Source organism: Crinia signifera, chromosome 4 (genome assembly GCF_055691185.1).
Source record: "Crinia signifera chromosome 4, ASM5569118v1, whole genome shotgun sequence".
Taxonomy (NCBI): domain Eukaryota; kingdom Metazoa; phylum Chordata; class Amphibia; order Anura; family Myobatrachidae; genus Crinia; species Crinia signifera.
The window spans coordinates 225,717,991-225,741,646 of NC_139220.1; the positions used below are offsets into that span (position 1 = coordinate 225,717,991).

The 23,656-nt window shown below is 42.9% G+C and overlaps 1 protein-coding gene across 4 annotated transcripts in view; it reads left to right on the top strand.

Annotated features, from left to right (window-relative positions):
• Nucleotides 1-23,656, top strand: part of WDR72 (WD repeat domain 72) — a 311,593-nt gene that overhangs the window by 172,162 nt on the left and 115,775 nt on the right. The gene's annotated exons all lie outside the window — the stretch shown is intronic.

Below are 23,656 nucleotides of genomic sequence, written 5' to 3' on the forward strand. Positions count from 1 at the left end.
CTCTATATTTGCCAGCCAAACTCCATGCTGCAAATGAATATGCATGACTCTACATGCCCTTTGTACTATTGGTCAATTAAAGGACAAGAAAAGATGGAGAGAGCACCATGGTGGCCTAACATTTCTGTACACTAGATATTGCCGAACATTTTTTGCTTTTCCAGCCCACATTCTACATTTCAATTGAAAGAGAATAAAGACAAGAAAATAAAGCTAGGCTCAAGAACATATACTGTACCAAATATTTTTTATGGGCCTCTGTTTTGCTAGGCATCAGGAGGGGACAAATATTAGGAAGGAAAGTATGTACATGGGTGGATTTAGAGTGGCACAAAAAGTGGCCATATTACTTTATGAATAAGTCACTATTCTGTCTATATGGTACATGCCCACAGCACAATTTTGTTGACTCAGTACTGAGTGTGAATACTTGTTCCCACACTGTTGCACTCATGTAGCAGCACGTGGACATCCAGCCGACGACTGTGCCACTCTGCGGAGCTTGCAGGTCTGCGGAGATACAGAGGTACAGTATGCCTTGGGCAGCTGATCCTTCAGTCATGGGAAAGGTCGGTACTCTTTAATAAATCAGGATTTGTAAATGACACACTATTTTAGTGGATTATAAAATATAGAAACATAGAATTTGACGGCAGATAAGAACCACTTGGCCCATCTAGTCTGCCCCTTTTCTAAACATGTTACCTCAAACCATATTTGATCCTTATTTATTTGTAAGGATATCAATATGCCTATCCCAAGCATGGTTAAATTACGCTACTGTATTTGCGTCTACCACCTCTGATGGGAGGCTATTCCACTTTTCTACTACTCTTTCTGTGAAGCAGTAACTTTACTTCCGATTGCATTTATGTTCCGATTGCATTAAGTAAATGTATCCTTAAGAGAGTAATTTTGAGTTGGAAGCATTTGTCAAAAAGGATAAATATTCTGATTTTGAACTGACTGTGCCAAACAATACTAATCGCATATGTACTAACTTATCACATATGTACAGTACATGTACTAACTGATATATATATATATATATATATATATATATATATATATAAATATAACTGATATACAGTATACTTGTCAACCCTGTTGGAAATGATTATTAGTCTCCTGTAAATCAGGTGGCCTTCCCAGCCCCCTGAAAGGTGGGTAAGCATACCATATCTTATTGGAGCCCCCCCCCCCTCTGCCACCCACATACAGAGCATAATTGGGCAGACTGAGGGGGTCTCGATGAAAGGATTCTTGCTAAATCACGTCACCTTAGCCTCACCACTACTAAGCCCATGCCTGTTTTTAAGGTGCAGTATAGCAGGGGTCGGAGCCATGATGGCCAATGCACAATTAAAATAATTGAAGTAGCATTTCAACCATGTATGAATCCTGACACTTGCTTTTTTATAACTATATGGTCAGTACACATACGTTCTGTAATCCTACTATGCTAACTGCATCCCTACCACCGGGTTTTTGATTTAAAACAAGTGTATATGTTTAGTACAGATTGGTGCAATAAAAGGTTGGGGGGCGGATGCACTAAGCCTCAAAAGTGATAAAATCTAGAGTGATAAACAACCAACCAATCAGCTCCTGCCTGACAATTTTCAAACACAGTCTGTGACATGGCAGGTAAGAGCTGATTGGCTGGCTGTTTATCACTCTTCATTTTATCACTTTTGAAGCTTAGTGCATCTAGCCCTAAATCCTTTGGTGTGTGTCCTGTATGTCCACAAATTATTTCTGTATGGCATACACTTCCAGAAGAATCAGCACTGGAAGGAAGTGTGTGCCATACAGACAAGTGTCTGGTTACGTGCTCATACATGCTGATTACATACTTTTTATCAACACTTGATTATATTTGATAGATTTTCCTTAATTTGATCTATTTTCTTACAATTTGACATGTTGCTGACTAAAAAAAAGACTGAAGCGAATGTGAATGTGTGTAAGATCAGGTTCCAGTGGTCATAGACATAGTGTACAGCAATGTGTCATATTGAGATGTCATGTAATTAGACAAAAAAAAAACAATAACAGAAGATTATTATTAAGTGTGAACAATTAGAGGCAGATTAAATTAGGTGCATTGGCCCATTAGAGCAGCTGATTTCTGCTTACATGTCTATGGTCAACACCATATGGTCAAAAAGTCAGAACAATCAAAAGATCAACATGGCGATGGCCGACAAATAAAAAGTTTTCATGTTTATTTTATTCTTTATGGTTTTGAATCTTTTAATACTTTACCATCCTTGTGGACTCCGATTAGGAATTGTAAAGTTTAGTCATTGCACAGACATAAAATATTCTATCTAAAAATAACAATTCATTGAATTTCTAATCTGTAAAACATTTCTTTTGTTGTTGTTTTTGTGGATGCCAGATTCCTTCAGACAAAGCTACTGATGAAATAGGTCATTTTATTCTATAGTTCTCGTTTATCACTTTACGATAGCTGAGTGGCTGACAGACAATGTCTAGGTCGACAATAGTCAATAGGTCAACACCATATGGTCGACATACATATTGTCGACATGGTTAAAAGGTCGACATAACCAAAAGTTAACATACTTGAGCCATGCCAGGGAACGTCGTACAAATATTGGGGCTCCACATGCCAAGGAGTCAACATTGACACAAAAAAACTTGAAAAACTCACGTTGACCTTTTCATGTGTAGTCCTTTTTTTGTGGCAACATTTTGTTTTTATTGACCTTTTCCAGTGTTGACCTAGTGCATATTGACCTTTTGGGGTCAGCCTATTGGCTGTCAGCCTAGACATTGTGAGCTATACCCCACCCCATGTTCATAATCTGTGAACAACCAGCTATAAGACCTATGCTACACAGCTGTTCCAGCGGCTAATAGAATTCAGCCCTCAAACGTGATTTCCTATGAGGCTGGCCTCAATAATACAATTTTATCGTAAATAATGTACATTCAGTTCACTCATACAGAGCATACATAAATGCATCCTAAAGAATTGCCCTACGTGTCATTCTCTGTGTTTTAGGTTCAATGTAGAATGGACTGATTATCTTATTCCTATATCTAAATACACATCTAAAAACATTTTATCAGCGAGTAATAAATAAAAGAGATGTTAGTTATTAGCCTTAACATTTCTTTCAACGTGTAAGTTACACTATTTCTACAAGTGTCACTATTCAAAGTTAAATGTGAGGTTACCGAGGACAATCGCTGAAGCAAAGTAACTCCCCTTGTTATATCTCAGTTACCGCTGTTGTCGTGCTCACAGAGAGACCTGCAGGTTAATCTATTCAGATTTGCGTATCAATGCACGGAGAGGCCTGTTCAGCACAGCTGAACTTCAAAGATTCGACCGTGTCACAGCATTTGTGCTCATGTAAATTTGGGTTACAAAAAGAAGAATGCCTCAATTTCATGGTCCCCTGTCCTTTCCTATTTGATTATTGTAGTGCACGTGCCAAGTGGACTCCCAGTAACAGAAGGCTACTGCCTGGTCTTGTGTGACAAATGCAGTTGACACAAGATCCATATTAATGTTGTCAAGGATCTTTGATGTATCTAAGCAGATTTTAATTATTTTTAACACCGCAATCCCTATGTTATATGGTTTAATAGTTTTTTTTTTTTTTTTTTTTATAGGATCACTTTTAACCCATTCAGATCTAGAGCAGGCTGTAGTGCACTACTGTAGCCACAAGATACTTTATATTATTAAAAAAAAAAAAAAAAAACACACAGAAAAAGAAAGAACTTGATATTTGCTTCCTTCGCCAACAAAGGACATTCATCAAGTCAGCGATTTGTGTGGCAAAGTGCCATTTGAATAGTGTATTGTTAGAATACTTATGGTCCGCTTGACAAGGACTCTTGCTGTAAATAGTGCAATTTGACTCCAGCTGTTAAAGAGTGTCTCTGACAGGAGCCAAATAGAATGGAGATGCTTTACTGCACCGCAGAAAAATCAATATTGGGTTTTTGTTCACAGTAACCTGCTCTTTTCTGCAGATTTATACAATCATATATGGACCGTACTGAAAAGAATAGAGAAGAGTCTTAACTATAAATAATATTAGTGCGATTTCTATGCATAGAAAGTATTCGTGTTTTGGAACAATAAAGGCGACTGTTATCATTTTTCCTTTAATTTCCTTGTATATTTTATTTGTCTTTATTCCGCAGTTAGTGCCAGTAATCAAAGCCATCCATAAAGTATTTTATGTTGCTTTGTTATTCTACAAAGGTAGATGCAGCTTCCTGTAGGGTTGGGAGCCATGCAGGAGCACACTCTGAAATGTATGACGGGATGAGACCAATGTTGCGTCATTTCTGTTGAGCGATGCGACTATTTCTCTTTCATGAAATAGATAAATAAAATATATATGTTTTTAATAAAACACAATCACTGTGCATTGTGGATTGTGACTTGCATTCTTTTTATAGAATATACCAATATATCTATGTGAAAATCAACTCTTTTTTTCCAAGACTACAATATCTGTACATGCTTTCTTCAAGTCTTGGAGGCAGGATAAATTAATGTAAAGATTATTTGATTTTCAATGTGCTTTTTAATCTACAGTGTAGATCATAATGGTGTTTACTGATAATATGTGTTGATAATATGGAGCACATAAAAATGAAATAGTTTACAATTAAAAATGTGGCACCTGCAGCAGCAGAGATAACGTATAATCTATCTAACAAAATACATATCAAAACGTCATTCTAAATATTTTTCGCATTTTTTTTGTCTTTCAACATTTGTTCATTTTATGGTTTGACTTTTTTACAGTATATAAAGTACCTCAAATGTTTAATTCCTTTTTGCAGAGTATATTTCAGGCACTTTGTAATCTGGGTTTATACACCACATTTCTGCTTAGTACACACCCATTTTGTTTAATATGCTATTGTTATACTGTTATTGTTTATACATTCTAAAATAAAAAAGGCAGCTGCTAGGAATCCTCCAATGCTGTTTACTCAATGATCTTTTATGTAAATGTGAAATAATTGCTTATAATTCTTTACTTATTGCTGGATTTTACTTGTGTTGAAGCAGGAAAAAGTAAGAAAAAACAAATAAATATATATTTTAGGCAGTTTCACTATATATATTATCTCTCTCTCTCTCTCTATCTATCTATCTATCTATCTATCTATCTATATATTATATATATATATACATACACAGACACACACACACGGTGATATATATATATATATATATATATATATATATTATATACAGGTCGAGTATCCCGTACCCGAATATCCGTTATCCGAATTATTCGAAAACCAGACATTCCAGAAAGTGAAAAAAAAATATTTTTTTTGCAAAAAACTCACTGGGGACATTTGTAACAGCATCACTGGGGACATGATATGTAACTGGCACTATATATGTGCAAGACAATGATTGCTTGGCATTCAAATTCAGTGCTGAGATAGTACACACATTTTGTTTCATGTTTTGAAACCTTGTTTTTTGAACAAATAAAATATATTTGTGTGCATTTCATGTGGTAATACAATATATTTGTGTGTATTTTATGTGTTTATACAGCATAAATGCAAGATACTTCAAAATACATCATTGAAATATTAAAATATTCTGAAATACGGAATAATCCGTTATCCAAAATTCTCCTGGTCCCGAGCATTTTGGATAAGGGATACTCAACCTGTATATATATATATATATATATAAAATCAAATAAATGACAACAATGTAGATACAATCTTTAATGCCCAGTTTTTTTAATTATTATTATTTTGTGGCGATGGTCAGAATAAATGTTATTTATGTATGACCACGTCCCATGTCCTATTGAAAAATGATGTTGCACAGAGGTCACCTAGAAAACCAGGCATTTCATCTACAGCTGCAGGACAGTTCACTAATTAAAAATAAAGTGAACCTATTGCTTCTCATTAAAGGGGTAAAAAAGCCTTTTAGTAATGTTCTTGGCAGCTGAAATATAAGTAAAAGACAATATACACACTTGCTAAAATACATATACTGGGAATGGATGCCTTTACCATATCTCTTTCTTCAATGTTTCGGTCTGCCTGATGAGGGAGTAGGCCGTGACGCTGCGTGCCATGTGCATTGGTTCAACCTTAGAGACTGTTAAAGGGTCATCTGGCCTGGGGCAGCCAATTTGCTTTATCTCTAAGCCTACAGTAGTTCAGCTTCAAATAGTCCTATCATAGATCTGATTTTACACCCCCCCTCCCAAATCCCAAAATTAAAATATTTAAAAAAATGCTTTGTTCTAGATTTCTGGCAACCTATTCTGAGGTTCCCTCATGTTCAGAGCCAGCCCTAAGAATTTTAATGACCTAGGCAAGATTATTGTTGGTGCCACTACCCGATAATCCTGTCCATAATCTCAGAAGGCCGTGCACAGCCAGTAGAGACTAGCTAGAGAATTAGCTACAGTGGCCACCTTTCAGTTGAACTGTTGACTTCACTGTCGTCGGCCCAATCAGAGTTTCTGAAATTACTCCATGACAGAGCAGGTGTGAAGGCTATCCATGTTTGAGTGCATACATTGAAATCAAATTGACTGAGGCACTAAGGGCCCGATTCAGGTTTAATCACATGACTGCATTGTCGATTATCGAATGACTGTTGATGCATACGGCCCACAGTACGCATGCGCGAGCAATTCGTCCATAGGGAGCCTGCGATGGCTAGCCATCCCTGGCTGCCTGCAGGAGGAGTGACACCCTGCACGCTTTTAGGGGCGGAAACTCAGCATTATTTGGGAGTGTCCCAGAAAACATAGGCATTCCCCGGCTGTAGAGAGGGAGGGTAGCTGACATCATCTGCAGCCTCCTTTGGCCCCACGGCCATCGCAGTGCTGAGTAAATAAAAATTTGGCGCTGTGATGACAGGGGAAAAAAACATTCAATGGTGGATGCTTTTGAGGTTTTCCCCTCATGTACATGGCTGCGATCACTATGCGTTGGTGTGGCGGTTGGCGGCATTTTCCTGCTCGCTGGGTGCAGAAATCCCGCAGCCCAGCGATCAGGTCTGAATCAGGGCCTTAGTCACGTGTGCTCATGCACGTCTATGCTTGAAACCTGGACTGAAAGGCACAGTATGCAATACTCATTACATTGAAAAAAAGAGATCAACACAAATATTGTATACATTGAAAAACCCAGATCCACTAAAATACATAAAAAGCCAGATGCACATAAAAATATATTAAAAAAGTGATATTCACATAAAATTATATTAATAAAAACCTAGATTAATATAAAAATACATTATATGTGTGTATTGTGTCTGCTGACACCACCTTATCAGGAAGATGAGGAAGGAAGGATGAGTTCCATTGTTTAACTGCCCTGACCGTAAAAATTGATTTTCTTCTTAGGGTATGAAATCTTCTCTCCTCTAGTCTAAATGCATGCCCATGTGTCCTAGAGTCCTTCCTCAAAGCAAAAAGGGTGCCTGAGAGTTCCTTATATTGACCCCTGATATATTTGTACATGTTAAGCATGTTTCCCCTTAAAAGTCTCTTTTCTAGCGTAAATAATCCCAATTTGTCCAATCGGTCCTTATAGCTTAAATTCTCCAACCCTTTTATTAGCTTGGTTGCTCTTCTCTGGACTGTTTCCAGTTCTATGATGTCATTTTTATAATGTGGGGTACAGAATTGCACTCCATATTCTAGATGTAGTCTAACCAATGCCTTGTAAAGTGGCATGATTACATTTAAGTCCCTAGCCTCCAAGACCCTTCTTATACAGACTAGTATCCTGTTGGCCACATTTGCTCCTACAAGACACTGAGCACTACACCCCTGTTTGTTGTCAATTTGGACTCCTAAATACATTTCTAGTTCTGATTTACCCAATGCCTCAGTGCTTAGATTATGACTAGAACATTGGTTATGTCTCCCAAGATGCATAACTTTGCATTTATCAACTTTGAACCTCATTTTCCATTTTTTTGCACCCACTCATAGTTTATATAGATCGTTCTGAAGCGTGGAGACATCCTTGTCAGTTCTAATCACCCTGCTCAATTTTGTGTCATCAGCAAAGATGTAAACAACCCAGATCCACATACTTTTTTTTTTATAGTATTAGAGGTTGTCTGGTAGCAGCAGCGCCTGATTAAGGTCTGTGGGGCCCTGGAAAATAAATATTGTGGGGGCACCCTCCTCTAACCCCCCTTACCCCCACAGCACTCACCAGAGTAGTTATTCTCGCTGCCCATCGGAGTCGGAGCTGCTGCACGGCCACGGCCTCTTCATGGCGCATGGGACATGGGGTGATCTGGCTGGGAGAGCGGGGTAGGTTCCCCCCACTTCCCCGGAGACAGTGTGACAAGAGAGCGGGGAGATGCAGGGCTGGCAGGTGAGTGGGAGAACCTGGCATCTATCCCCCAGCACTGCTGCAATTCTTCCCATGCTGCGGTGGATGGGCAGTGACAGGGTCCCTGTGGCAGATGGGGACTAGTTCCCATCCGCCACAGGGACCCCGATGCTGACTGTCCAGCCGCCGCAGGGATACCCTGCCTGCTCCATGCTGCCCGGACCCCAGGGACGCATTGCCCGGACCTCGGTGCCTGCCACCCACACACCTCCCACCTGGAGTGTGGGGGCCCCTGATGTGTGGGGGCCCTGGGGCAACCGCCCCTAGTCGCCCCTTAGTAGATCCTCCACTGGGTAGCAGGCTAGGGGGACTGAGGTTGTGGGGGTGATGGACTGTGACTAATGGGTAGATGGTGTGGGGTGTGTAATACACAAGGGGAAGTAGGGAGGCACTGGGTGTCACACAGGTAGGGGGTGAACAATGCGACATACATGGGGGTACAGGATGTTGCATGCAGCAGAATGGAGTGTACAGAATGACACACAGGGATGTACAGGTTGTCATGTACACTTAAGTAGGTGGGTACAGAGTGTCAAATATTTAGAAGGGGAGCTAGAAGTATACAAATTGTCACACATCTCTGTGAAGGGGGGTAGAGGGGTCACACATACAGTAGTAGTGGGTACAGGAAGTAATAAACTGGGGGGAGGTGGACGTGGGTAGGCTAGGTACAGGGCTTCCTGGACACTTGTCTAGTAGCAGTATAGAGTGACTGGGTGCACTCTTACAGTAGGGGGGTTCCCCATGTGTTTAGCCTATGGATACACAATTTATATGTGTGTGTGTGTGTAAAATCTATAATCTTTTTTTTTGCACTCAATTACAGCCTTGGCTACACACACATACACAACACATGCACTCAGTCATAGCCATACCCACACATATCCACCACCCACCCGCACTCTCTATCCCACCACAGTGCTGCTCACATACGTCCCTCCTGCAGTGCACTTAATCCCACATGCCCACTCTCCCACCACAGCCCTGCTCAAACATGTCCACTCACCATTGCACTCACCCACCAAAGCACACTGTACTGCTCACATGCCTGGTGGCTGGTACCAACAGGAAACTGGATGTAGTGAGTATGTTTGTGCACTTCCTGTACAGTGCACAATGGGGGTCATTCTGGTTGGCTCACTAAGCAGCGGTAGTTCGCTGCTTAGCTAGCCTTCTAACGCCGCCCGCCACCCAGCGAATATCCCTGCCGCTTTGCAAATTAATGTTTAGCATAAACATCTATTCGCAGGGTAGTGTGCGGGCCCGGAATCATTCGATGGTCGTCCGGAAGGCAGGTGCCCGTCTGTGTTCACATGTAGATGCCCTTAATGGGATGTGATTTTATTGCATTTCCCAAAATCGCACCACATCGCATTATTTGACCGATTTTTGCAAATTTAATGAGATGCAAAAAAGTGCGATTTATGGTCATGAAAATGTGCGATTTTTCAGTCATAAACTGCGCATTTTGTCAGACATGTGCGATTTTGGGGAAATTTAAAAAATAAAAAATAAGTGTAAAACTTTTAATATCTATATATTGTATAGGATATAATATTGTGACTAGTAATGTTTTGGACTTTATTGTCATGATTTCTGTTTATGTGTACATGTAGATTAAACATCAAACAGCCCACCTTACAGGGTTAGGGGGGGGGGGTGCGGGGAGGCGGTGGGGACCCCGGGTGACCGCCGACAAGCCGGCGGGGACCCTGGGGAAGCCGTCGGAAGGGGAAACGCGCGCATCTCGTGCGTGCGCGTCCCCTTGCGCAGATACAGATGGCTGGTGGCGGGGGATGGGGGCTGGCATCGCCATCGCCATCCCCTGCAAAGAAGAGACCCACTCCATCTGTATGTCCAACCAATCAGAACCTACTTCTTCTTAGCACCCTCTAGAAGATAACAGACAGGATATGATTGGTTGCCCCTAGCAACAACCCATGTGAAATAACTCCCATTTTAGTATATTTTCCCCATATGTGTCTGCTTTGTGAACAGTTTCAGCACCATCTAGGTTGAGTTGGGTACATACCTGTATCTTTTTTTTTTTTTTTTTTTTTTGAGAGCCCAGCACATCAGTATAGGTGTCATTCCTTAAACTTGAGCCAAGTGTGGATAATGGCATAGTCAAAACCCAGCAGATATAGGCTATGGAGACCTTATGTCATAATTGCACGACTTTAACACCATGTAAACTGATACTGTATTTGCGCAATTCACCACATTATTCTGTAGAACTGCAGAAGGATGTCATTACTAGCTGCAGTAATGCTAATCAAATGGCTGCTGAGGAAATTTCTTCTGTAAAACAAACGCTTCCTTCCCTAAAAGTAGGGATGTGCAGATCTGGATTTAGCTGTATCTCAAAATGGGATCTTATTGGCTATTCGGCTTTCACATGTTTTGGAGCCAAAACATGTGGCAGCTGATAACCAATTAAGTACCCATTTTAAAATTCTGGTAAATCTGGCTAAGGGCGGGATATATTAAAATACATCGCCGCCCGTCCGCAGCGAAGCAAGCGCATTTGTATTAACATATGCACCTAGCATCATAATGCAGTGAATGAGGCCCCCCGCGATACCTGTGATATGGTGTGCGGAGGGTCTCCGTCACATTCCTGGGCACCTCCTCCTCCCCTAACGCTGGGAAGCCTAAACAGGCTGTCTCCAGCGCCTCCTACTCCCCCCTGCAACTGGAAGGACATCCGGCCACATTGTTATGGGTAGGAGGAGGAGTTTACCTTCCAGGAGGAAGGTAAGCCAGGGGGAAGGGGGTCGGCATCTGTGGCGGAGGTGGTGGGTTAAGGCGGGTGGCTATAGAAGTCCATAGGCTTCTATAGGGCCAGCGAAGATGGGACGGCTGGGTTTTGGTACATTTGAAAATACGGTAAAAACCCTAAAAACTGACGTTTTTCTGCAGTTTTTTTTACCTTAGTACATCCTGCCCTAAATCCGGATCTGCACATCCCTAAGAGTGTATGGCAATAATGCGATTTCCACCATCCACACACAGTAAACATTTGCACTTGCTGAATCTTGGTGACACAAGGCAAGAGTTGTCTTGTGACAATGGCCCTTATTCAGATCTGATCACAGTACAAATGTGGTCTCAAAATGGGAAAAACCATGTGCACTGCAGGTGTGGCAGATGTAACATATGCAGAGAGAGGGTTAAATTTGGGTGGGGTGTGTTGAAACTGAAATCTATATTGCAGTGTAAAAATAATACAGCCAGTATTTACCCTGCACAGAAACAAAATAACTCACACAAATCGAACTTTCTCTGAGCATATTACATCTGCCCCACCTGCAGTGCACATGGTTTTGTCCATTTTGAGAAAAAAATTTGTACTGCGATCAGATCTAAATAAGGGCCAATGTTATTTGCATGAAGCTAAAGCCATAGTTGCCTACCTCCTGCATTCTGCAGGAGACTCCCTGAAATAGCAGCAATCTCCCTCTTTCCCTCATTAGTCTAACAATCTCCCTCATTTCACCTAGCCCACATTACACTGTTACATTTTTGGGGAAAAAAGGAATGAGAGATAGATACATTTACATTGAATCATCAGCACCATTTCCCAGCACTTTAGTAAGTATAGTAGCTCTTATTAACTGCTTTGGGGCTCATCTACATTTGGATATAAGTCATTTTAAAAGATTCCTCTCAGATGTAGCAGTACACACCCACGCTTCTAGGTGTCATGTTCACAATCTCTTTTCACAATCTCTCCATATATGGAACTACACATGCCCTTTGGGTGGAGCATGACACGCCCTCTCAATGTGGCACTGTGGAAAATTCTACCACCAACTATAATCTCCCTGAAACTCGTTTTCAAAAGTAGGCAAGTATGGCTTAAGCTCCTTGTGATTCTGAGTCAAGCATATGTAGAATTGAAGATTGTTTGTGATGGATATATTGCACCTAGCATGATGCGGTACAATTTGCCAAAACTAACAATGACTATAGCATGTGATTGCAAGTCCCGAGGACACACATTTAATAATAACAATACTGTGACTTATTTTGAATGACTGCTGAATGCCTGAATGCCTGAAGTACAATGCAGTCACCTACTGCTCCTAACAATAACTACAGTATTTGTAAGCAATATGAGTTCTGGTTGCTAAATAAACAATGAATAGGTTGAAACCATAAAGGATACATGCATTAGGTTTACAGGTGCAAAAAGTCGACTGTGTTTAAGGTCAACATGAATAAAAGGTCAACATGTTCAAAATGTCGACACATGACTTTTCAAAATTTTTAGGGTTAGGCTGTTTGAGGGGATGGTCAGGGTTAAGGCACTGGGGTTGGGGGACAGTTAGGGTTAGGCACTAGGGGCAGAGCCGGCCTTAGGCATAGGCAAACTAGGCAATTGCCTAGGGCATTTGGAATGCCTATGGGCATCATCAGCTTCTGCTGATTAAAATGATATGCAGCATGCCTATATTCTGTGTGTGAGTGAGGCTGTATCTGCATATGAAATAGTGTATTCATGGAAATCACTGTAACATAGCATTCTCTATGCAGGTACAGCCACAGTCGCACACAGAATACATACCCTCCAACATTTCATGGACAGAAATCGGTACACAATTGGAAAGGGGGCGTGGCTGTGGGCAAATGGGCGTGGTCAATGGTAAAGGGGGCGTGGTTACGCTCCCTTTCCAAATGTGTATTTGCCATTTTTTTCATTATATCAGCCGGGCACTCCGTGGGTTCCTGAAGCAACTGCCGGGGGGCCCTCCAGGCACAATTGACTGTGATACGGTAATTAACAGAGGCACTCCAGCGGTCCCCTCACCACCCCGCTGAATATACGGCTGAGCGCTCCCCCTCACCTCCCAGCTGAATATGCCGCTGCTGCTGGGGGCTCCCGCTCAACTCCCACCTCAGAGACGCTGCTGCCCCGCCGCGTCCGCCAAGAATTTCAAAACCTGTGTGAGGCAGCGTTCGGGAGCAGGGCCGTGGGCTGCGTGATGTCATTGCGCTACGCACGCTGTCCCAGGCCGCAATGCACTTGGCTAGATCTTAACCTGCGCAGTGCCTGGATCAAGTGCACCCGTCCAGCTTCACTGGAGTGAGAGGAGCGGCTGGGAAATGTAAAAAAAACGGTACATTCGGTACATTTGTATTTAGCCGGTACAGACCATAAAAAAACGGTACTGTACCGGCTAAATCGGTACAGTTGGAGGGTATGAGAATATATTCATGCCACATATAATTTTAATCATCGGAAGCTCCTTGTGTGTGCTGGTCATAACAATGCAAATAAGACAAATTTTCAGCAAAAAAGGCACCCAACGTTAGCAGAACTGGCCAGGAGCTGCATGGCCTATTGAGTCAAGATGTATGAGGAAACATCTGTATCCAAGCAGAGGCAGAGGTCACAGTGTTAGTGGCTGTGCGAGTGCTGTCTGTGGGTGGGTTGGTTGTGCAATAGTGTTCGGCATATGTGTAAGGGGCATTATGTGTGTCATGTATAAATGCATTAATAATGTGCGACATATGTGTAACAGGCATTATGTGTGTCATGTGTATAAGGGCATTAATAATGTGCAACATATGTGTAAGGGGCATTATGTGTGTCATTATGTGTATAAAGGGCATTAATAAAGGTTGGCATAATGTGTAAGGGGCATTATGGTTATAAGGACATTAATAATGTGTGTCATGTGTAAGGGGCATTACTGTGTGGTATTATCAGGGGTACCCAGAGAAAGGGGTAGGGGGTACAAATTACTCAGGCCAAAGTCTGATGGAAGGGCCCAGTGGGGGCCCCGGGCCCCCACTCCTTTTGTGACAGAAGCAGCTGCAGCTCTACTCCTCTGCACACCACACACTGATTTGTGCTGGGTTGCAGTGTGGCCATGGAGGTGCTTAAAATACCATATTTTCTCAGGATTTTTTTGTAAGGGAATAATTTGAGAAGTAATGTACATAAAGTAAAGTGGTACTACTGTGTGATGTAACGTAAATAAGAGGCACTATCGCATGATATATTGTGAATAAAGTTGCACTACTTTGTGGCATAATTTGAATTGGGGGTATTATTGTGTGGCCATGCCCCTTCCCAGCAAGAACACACCCCTGTTTGGGCTGCGCACCGAATGTGTGCACTGTTTCTATTTAAAATAGTGCCGGTAGGAGCACAAAAATGATGACTTATGATGAGGGTTGATGGTGCTGGGAAAGGGGAGCAGGGTCAGAGGCGAAACTAGTGGCGGTGCTAGGGGGCAACAGCCAAAATTTTGCCTAGGGCATCATTTAGGCTAGGGCCGACTCTGACTAGGGGAATGGTTACAGATCTAGGCTAAAAAACATGTAAACATCTATGTGATGACCATTTATATGTAAACTCTTTGAATGTGTTGACCTTTCTTACCTGTCAACCCTACACAACGTTACAAGCCCGAATCCCGATGCTAGCATGTGCGTCGCTAGCTAACACATCCCCTTGCATGCGGCCAAATGGGAGATAAATCATTTGATTGGTCGCACACCGTTGAATGATTTCTCTCCCCTCCGGTAATAAAATTCAGTCTAAATCAAAAAGGGGGCGGGCGATGATGTCATGTGATGTCAACCACCCACCCCGAGCAGGCAGCGCCACGCCTGCATGTGCAGGGGAACGTCCAGTGTTTTTATGGGGATGCCCATAAAACACTGGGCATCCCCCTGCTTGTTGCCCCCTGCCCACCCCCAATCTGCCCCTTCTGGAGTGAACAGCTTGGGGAGTGCGAAAATAGCCAGAGCTGCTCGCTCCCTGGGTTTGCCCATGCGCATTTACATGTATGCACATGCACAAATCCCCCTGCATTGGACACAGTGACAAATATGGACCCGAATGAACTTTCTGAATTGGCCCCATTGTGTAATATAATTTCTTACGGTATATACCTGGAGTTTGTTTGGTGTGCTGAATATTGCGCCGCACTGTACAGAAATCATTTGTATTTACTTTTATCCTTTTTATTGTCTCTAATGCTTCCAAGCACCATCAAAAGGGTCACTGGATTGTGTTATATATTTCCTCTCTTATATGTGTGACTGTATTCATTTTGTAGGTTTATGCCAGTGACAGGCATTCATTAATGTAGGTTCCTGTGCTCTGTATGGAGCATGATGTATGATGGCTTCTTCCTATCTGCCAGACTGATAAAGAGGTCTGTCATACACAGAGAGCTGATAAAGCTGTGCTGCCCAAAAGAGGCTCATGAGGGAAGACAAACATTTGCATTGTGCAGCTGAGACAAGTGCTGGGAGACTGGAGAGATTCCCCCTGTGCTGAGAATGCTCACCTGGAACTAGAGAGCTGCTATTTATTATTCCTGGAAGCAGTTCTCCGCAGGTGCACTTATCAAGCTATGTGTTCTTCCACACACTTTACAAATGACAAATATATTGGATTAAAGCAATAGAAAACTATGTAAGGCAGTGGTAGCCAACCCTAGCCCTCGAGAGCTACCAACAGTGCACATTTTCCAGACAACCTAGCTGCTGCACAGCTGCACTCATTAATCACTGACACATTTTAAAAGATACACAGATGGAGCTAATTAGCTCACTTGTGATTCTGTGAGGAGACTTGCAAAACATGCACTGTTGGTAGCTCTTGAGGACTAGGGTTGGCTACCCCAGATGTAAGGGGATGGCACATTAGAAAGGTATTGGAAATATAATGTATAAATGCCTATGTATGAATGCGGACTATTATGGGCCTGATTCAGATTTGTTCGCTAGGCAGCGTATGTCATAGTTGCCTACCCTCCTGCATTCTGCAGGAGACTCCCTGAAACAGCAGCAATCTCCTTCTCTCCCTGATTAGTCTAGCAATCTCCCTCATTTCACCTAACCCACATTAAACTGTTACACCATAGTTACCTCCCCTCCTGCATTCTGCAGGAGACTCCCTGAAACAGCAGCAATCTCCTGCTCTCCCTGATTAGTCTAGCAATCTCCCTCATTTCACCTAGCCCTCATTATATAGCTGTTACATTTTTTGGGGAAAAAAATGGAATGAGAGATGGATACATTTACATTGCATCATCAGCTCCATTTCCCAGCATTTGTGATGAAACACAATGATCCCTATGGCTACATGCATGTCTTGTGGCCATTTATATGGAACCACGTTTAAAACACAAAAGATGAACGATCCCTGACACGTATCAATGACTTTTCTTTAGTAATTATAGTAGCTCTTACTAACTACATTGAGGCTCATCTACTGTATATTTGGATATACTGTAAGTCATTTAAAAAGATTCCTCTCAGATGTACTAGTCCACACCCACACTTCTAGGTTCCACCTTCACAATTTCTCCATATATGGAATAAGACACGCCCTTTGGGTGGAGCATGACATGTCCCCTCTATGGGGTGCTGTGAAAATTTTTGCTACCAACTATAATCTCCCTGAAACTAGTTTGGCGTATGTTCGCAGTCTAGCGAACAGGTAAACGTCACCTGCCTGAATGCTGCCCCCCTCCTGGCTCCCCGAAATCCCATCACTAGCATGAAAGAGGATGTGTACGCGAAGACATCTCCTCACATGCAGCCGAAAGGAGGAGAAATATTTTGTTCGTCACCATTGAATGATTTCTTCAGCCTTCGCTCTGAAAAGTAAGTCAATACGCAAATGAACAGGTCTGATTTGGCGTCTATGTGTCCTGGTATCTCTAGGGCAATCTTTGTATATATGGAGTTATTTACTATATATGCTTATTTGCACAGTATCACTAGGTAAAGTGTTTATAGTATTCTGTATTGGAAGTTAACATTTTATGAGGTAGAAAATTAACAAGCAGTGGTAGGCATACATGTAATATCCTCTCTTCTCTTTTTACTGCCACTCAGATATATAAAATCTTTACACATTAATAAATATCAGCATTACATACTGTATTGCACACCAGCATCTTGTTTAGCACCACGTAATGTGCTCTTACTCATTGTGCACCTGTGTCCAGCTTACAATGAGGTAGTCTGTGTAATCAGGCGTGTTTTGTTTCTCATTGTATTTCATTTGCTGTTTCACCATGGTGCATACTGTGCAGAGGTGAGAATGTCAGCTAGAACAGCTGAGGTTGAGGAAGAGCCAAAATCCATCCAAAGTCAAATATTATAGGCACAGAGCCTACAGTAAGGAGCACTTACTGTAGGCTCTGTGTGTAGAGGTACCGGTAAGAATGGTTGGTCTTCACTGCAGGATGTAGGGGTACCGGTACGAATGGTTGGTCTTCACTGCATGATGCCTATAGGTCTCAACTCCAGTCAGTACTCCTAGGTAGCTTCTGTCTGATGTTATACAGATAAGGCAATAGCAGAAACCAGGGACACAGGTCAGGGCTTGGGAAAATTATCAGTATTGAGGCCATGGAAATCTATGAGAGATGCAAGGTTAATGAATTGCTTTATCTAATGAAATGAGTCATTGTTAGTTGGGTGAATATTTGCTTAGCATATTAATCCATTTATTAGACCACGGACATAGACAAAATGATATGCTAGCTAATGAAGTGCTGTGTTAAATACCTTGCATTTCCTTTTGTTTTGGTATGCGATTATCTCTTTTGTATCTCATTGACGGTAAAGTGACATACTGTACTTCTCTCTTGCCCTTACTATTAATGGTTAATTCAATATGAAGGAAACGGTTACCTCATATTTGCCTAGTATGCTGCCACCTCCTCCGGAAGAAGGCAGTGCAGGAAGGAGTTAAGGGGCATGACTATGTGGAAAGGTGGGTTAGTTGGGGGAGTGGCTCTATTAATGCATAAGTGGCTCCAACTGCCTCTATACAGTGCCAAAAACCAGGCACTGTAAAGTGGGGTTGTGGCTACAATGACACGATTAAGCACGAATTGCGTTATCGAGGCCGCCTGGGACTGCCCACTTATACTGTCTTGTGGGAACACAAACTAAAGCATAATAATAATAACAATATTTAGCTAGTTCTCTATTTAGATACAGCAGTGCTTTTTTTGTTATCAAAGCACTATAAATCATACTTTTTCTATGTCTTACATTTCCAATCATGTATTGAAATAAACTGTATTATTTGGTATTTTGTGTATGGGTGGAGAAAAATCTCACAAATAGGTCATGATTTAGGAATTTTGCACGGTTCTTTTGCAACCAGTAAGACACTTGGGACCAAATGTAATAGGGTGTAAGAATCAGAATGTGAAATATTTTGGGGGAGTTTTTCTATTTTTTCAAGTGGCGATCATTTACGAAAAACCATGGTGGTTTTGCCATATAATTGATTGCCAATTTAAAAAATGGGGCAAACGCACATGTAATAGGATGCAAACTGCAGTAAAAATCGTACTTTTTCCTGCGAAATTCGCATAAAATATACAACTCACAAATGTATTAGGGTGCGATTTCTGGTAAACGTGACCAAAAATCGGAAAAACAAATTCAAGCTGGTGAGTTTGACAGAATCATGCACAGATCAGTGAGATCTGTGCATGTTCTGTCCAAAAATTGTGTTAAAGTGAGCATAACCAGCCCCAGGCTCAATAAACTGGTCCTGGCTTCAAAAATACAGGGAAAATGTGTAGGAGTCCCCTGGATTTAAAAAAAACAGCACCAGACCGGCTCTGGTTCCAAAAAGTACGGTAGACAAAAAAAGCTGGGGGTTCCCCATATTTTTAAACCAGCACTGGGCTCCAACAGCTAACGATGTCATGCCACAGCCAGGGGACACATTTTATACAAGGTCCCCCGGCCTAAAATGTGTAGGGGTCCCCTGGATTTAAGAAACCAGCATCAGGCTTTTGGACTGGCCCTGGTTCCAAAAATATGGGGGCCAAAAAAACTGGGGGTTCCCCATATTTTTGAATCAGCAACGGGCTCCAACTGTCAGCGATGTCATGCCACAACCAGGAGACACATTTTATTCAAAGTCCCCCGGCCGTACCATGACCACCGTGGCTGGTCAACCCTGAACAGGGTCAGTGGATGAGTCAGAACCCCCATCCAGGGCTAAAGCCCAGGCTGTCCCCAGTGACCCAGGGCGGTAGATGCTGGGCTGATGTGTGGAAAATTGGAAAAAAATTGTTTAATACATGTGAACTGCAAGACCCAGCATGTGGGGCATTAATATGCCCGCTGGGTCTCATAGTTCACCAGTAAAAAGAATGGGGAAATAACAACACATCAGTCCCTGGGACACCAGGGACAGTCCCGGCTTCAGCCCTTGATGGGGGACCCCCTATAATGGGGGGTTTCTGACTCCCACACTGACACCATCCATGGCTGGCCAGTCATGGTGGTCATGGAATGGCCATGGGACCTTTTATAAGATGTGTTCCCCAGCTGTGGCATGACATTGCTGGCTGTTGGAGCCCAGTGCTGGTTTCAAAATACGGGGGATCCCAAGTTTTTTTGTCCCCTGTTTTTATGAGCCCGGGGCTGGTTATACTCAGGAAGGGGGACCCCACGCCACTTTTTTTTACTAAATAAATGTTTAAAAAATCACTTATGTACATTATTTGAACATTTTCGTGACTAAAATGGGTACTTGTGTATTATAGCGGCACCCATCGCATCGCATACCATAAGGTATGCGATGGTATGCAATGCAACGCAATATCGCGCGATATTGTACAATGTCATACAATTTTAAAATTGTATGACATTGTGCATGGCATACAATGCCATACAATGCGATGCGATTAAAAATTGTATAAGCACCCTAATGGGTGCTTACAATGTTAAATGCACCCCCACGCCACCCCCCACTATAAACGTGAACCCGAAGCGTGGCGAGCGCAGCGAGCCCGCGAGGGGCGGTGGTACGTGTCCTCCGACCTTTTCATACTCCCACTAGGGATGCAGTTAAAATCCCGGCGGTCGGGATCCCGGCGTTCAGAATCCCGACGCCGGAATCCCGACCGCCGAAATCCTGACACATTCTCCCTCCGTGGGTATCCACGACACCCCTGGAGGGAGAATAAATTAGTGTGCTGAGCGTAGCGAGGCACCGGGCCCGCTGCGTGGCGATCCACGTCCCCCCCTTGTCGTCATTTCGGCTGTCGGGATTCCAGCGTCGGGATTCTGAACGCCGGGATCCCGACCGCCAGGATTCAGTACTGAATCCCCCCACTATCCACGTCGGCGTGGAGTTGAGAATAGAAAGTGTGGCGAGCGCAGCGAGCCACCGAGCCTGAAGCGTGGCGAGCGCAGCGAACCCCGCAAGGGGACGCGGATACCTTCACAGGTATCTGCGTCCCCTCACGGGCTTCACAGGTATCTGCGTCCCCTCGCAGGGCTCGCTGCGCTCGCCACGCTTCGGGCTAGGTGGCTCGCTGCGCTTGCCACATTTTCTATTCTCAACTCCACGCCGACGTGGATAGTGGGGGTATGAAAAGGTCGGAGGACGCGTACCGCCGCCCCTCGCGGGCTCGCTGTGCTCGCCACACTTCGGGTTCACGTTTATAGTGGGGGGGGGGTGGCGTGGGGGTGCATTTAACATTGTAAGCACCCATTTTGGTGCTTAAAAGCACCCTTTAGAGTGCTTATACAATGTTTCATCGCATAGGGGGCCAAAATCTCGTTGCGATGCGATAAAAACATTGCGCGATGTACATCGGGGGCGCTGCTATAATACACAAGTACCCAAAAATGTGCACTTTTTCATGAGTGGACACATACGGCCAGATTCTCTAAGCTTCAAAAGTGATAAAATAGAGAGTGATAAACAGCCAGCCAATCAGCTCCTGCCTGACATTTTTCAAACACAGTCTGTGACATGGCAGGTAGGAGCTGATTGGCTGGCTGTTTATCACTCTCCATTTTATCACTTTTGAAGCTTAGAAGATCTGGCCCATAGCCACTCATGAGCAAGTTGCTGAACTGGATGTGAATTTAGATGCTTAATCGCTTACAATGGTGGCGATACCCTGGTGGAGATTCTGCACCTCGCATAGGGAGGTGCAAATTTTGATGGTGCAATTGATTGTTGTGTCTAAAGATGCACCAAACGGTAGTTTACCATTTAAAGAACATTCACATCAGTCCCTGACCCAGTGGAGCGTACAATCTATATTCCCTACCACATGTACACGCACAAACAGACATTCTAGGGTTAATTTTTCGGGGAACCAATTCTCCTACCAGTATATTTTTTGATTGTGGGAGGAAACTGGAGTACCCAGAGGAAACCCACACAAGCATTGGGAGAATATACAAACTCCGAACAGTTAGGGTCATGGTGGGAATCGAACCCATTACCTCAGTGCTGTGAAGCAGTAATGTTTACACTGTTCATGCTGCCCTGCATAGCATAGAGTCACACACAGTACACCAGTAAAAGATTCTCACACAGATGAGCCTTGGGTAGGCGGCGGGTAGTTGTGCCCATGGGATTGCCAAGCATTTCCTGGGTGTTCCCATGAAAATGCTGGCCATTCCCATGGTAATGAGCCAGTGAAGCGGGTGCAAGGTGCGGGCAGCTGACATCACAAGATGTCAGCTGCCCGCCATGTTCCCCTCCAGGACACAAGCAAAGCTAAGAAACCTGAGAGTGTCTTAGTTTTGCGTGTACCTTCCACATCATTCGATGGTCGGCGACCATTGAATGACATGGGTTTGGCCCCGTAGGCTGCGGATGGATGTTTATGCAAAACATCCATTCACAGCTGTGCGGGCGAATTTGCCCTGCGAAGGAGAGCAGCGGCATGTGCGAGTGGCAGCCGGTCGTAAAAAGACACGCAGCACTGCGAACTTCGCAGCACTGTGTGTGAACCAGAATAACCTCCAAAGTAGAAATGTGACAGTAGTAGAAAGATTAAGGGTGCATTTACATCATTATATGCCCATGTTTAGGTGATCAGAGCTTGTTACCACATTATTATTTGCAGTAGAACAAAAGACCCTTTGCAACAAGTTGGCATTAATTTCCTGAAAGCACTCTGCACTGTTATATTACCACTCCCAGCAGGCACCTCATCAGTCACAATATGTTAATGGTAAGCACTTATATGTAATAACGCATTCTGTATGTTTTGCCCATATTAGCACACTTGCTTATATTTACCAATTCTAATTTGGACATCATGCACAATCGCAATGTTTTTAGCAACTCTTTTAGTGCCTTTAGGAAAGACTCGTCTACATAGCGTCTGGCCACAGACAAGGGTCGGTAGAAAATCCTAACCCAGTAATTCGTGCCAAGTCAAGTGAAGCAGAAGAATTGCCTGTCTGCTAAGCAAACCCCACTTTAATTGGTAATGATAGCAGGTATTCTCAGTAAAGTCTTTGCTGAAAGAAAACAAAAAGTATCCAATATAGTAATTTATTACCAGTCAGTGGGTTTTGCACACTGGGTTGTTTTACCCCTGCAGTGGTCAGAGAAAGCGAAAAGGTACTCTAACACTTAGCCGAAAATGGAAGCCCTGCTGCTACCAGAGATGCATGGTGGTCAAATGATTGCGTATGCCATTAGCTTGGTAATGTTTTCTCTATTGTAAACTCAGATCCCTGTGTTCCTTGTGTGCATCAGCTGCAGATTGAAGGCTTTCACGTTTGTGTTCTATTTGTGCTGCCAATCATCGCTCTGCTATCCACTAAGTGAATTTTAAGAAGCCAAGTTATTTTTCCTTATTGGCAGACATCTGTTGAACAAACTGTGTGCTCTGACATGCAGGCGGGGGAGAGTTATGTATTAATTCAGGGCATCAAGATTACTTTTTTCTAATCAATGTGGGTATAGTCTACAATTTTTACTTTACACATTTACTTATGTTTTGATTTTAGAAGGGTTTTACTGTAATTTTACTTATGCAACATTGTGATTGTAATCTAATTTGTGTTCTACACTAAAACAGTATAATACAATATTGCATAAGTGCAAGTGTATAAGGTCGATATTGGTCTGCATACCCAGATACTGTGGTTGTCAGATATGTGTTGATGATAGGTTTATTTCTGTATATAACTTCTGAATGTGCACAATTAAGTATAGACCATACTCATACTTCCAAACATGACCAGGAGGGACACAATGTTCTGTTCATGGACTTCCCTGGTAATGTATGATTGCCATCACCTGTGGGGAGTTAGGTAATTGATAAGAAAGGTGTTTCACCACAGGTGATGGCATTCATTACCATGGAACGGAAGTCCAGGAACAGAGCATGGTGTCCCTCCTGGAATGGGTCATGTAGGGAGGTATGCCATACTTCCTGTTCCTACTCTAAATAATATCCAAGTAGGAGGTGTAGGG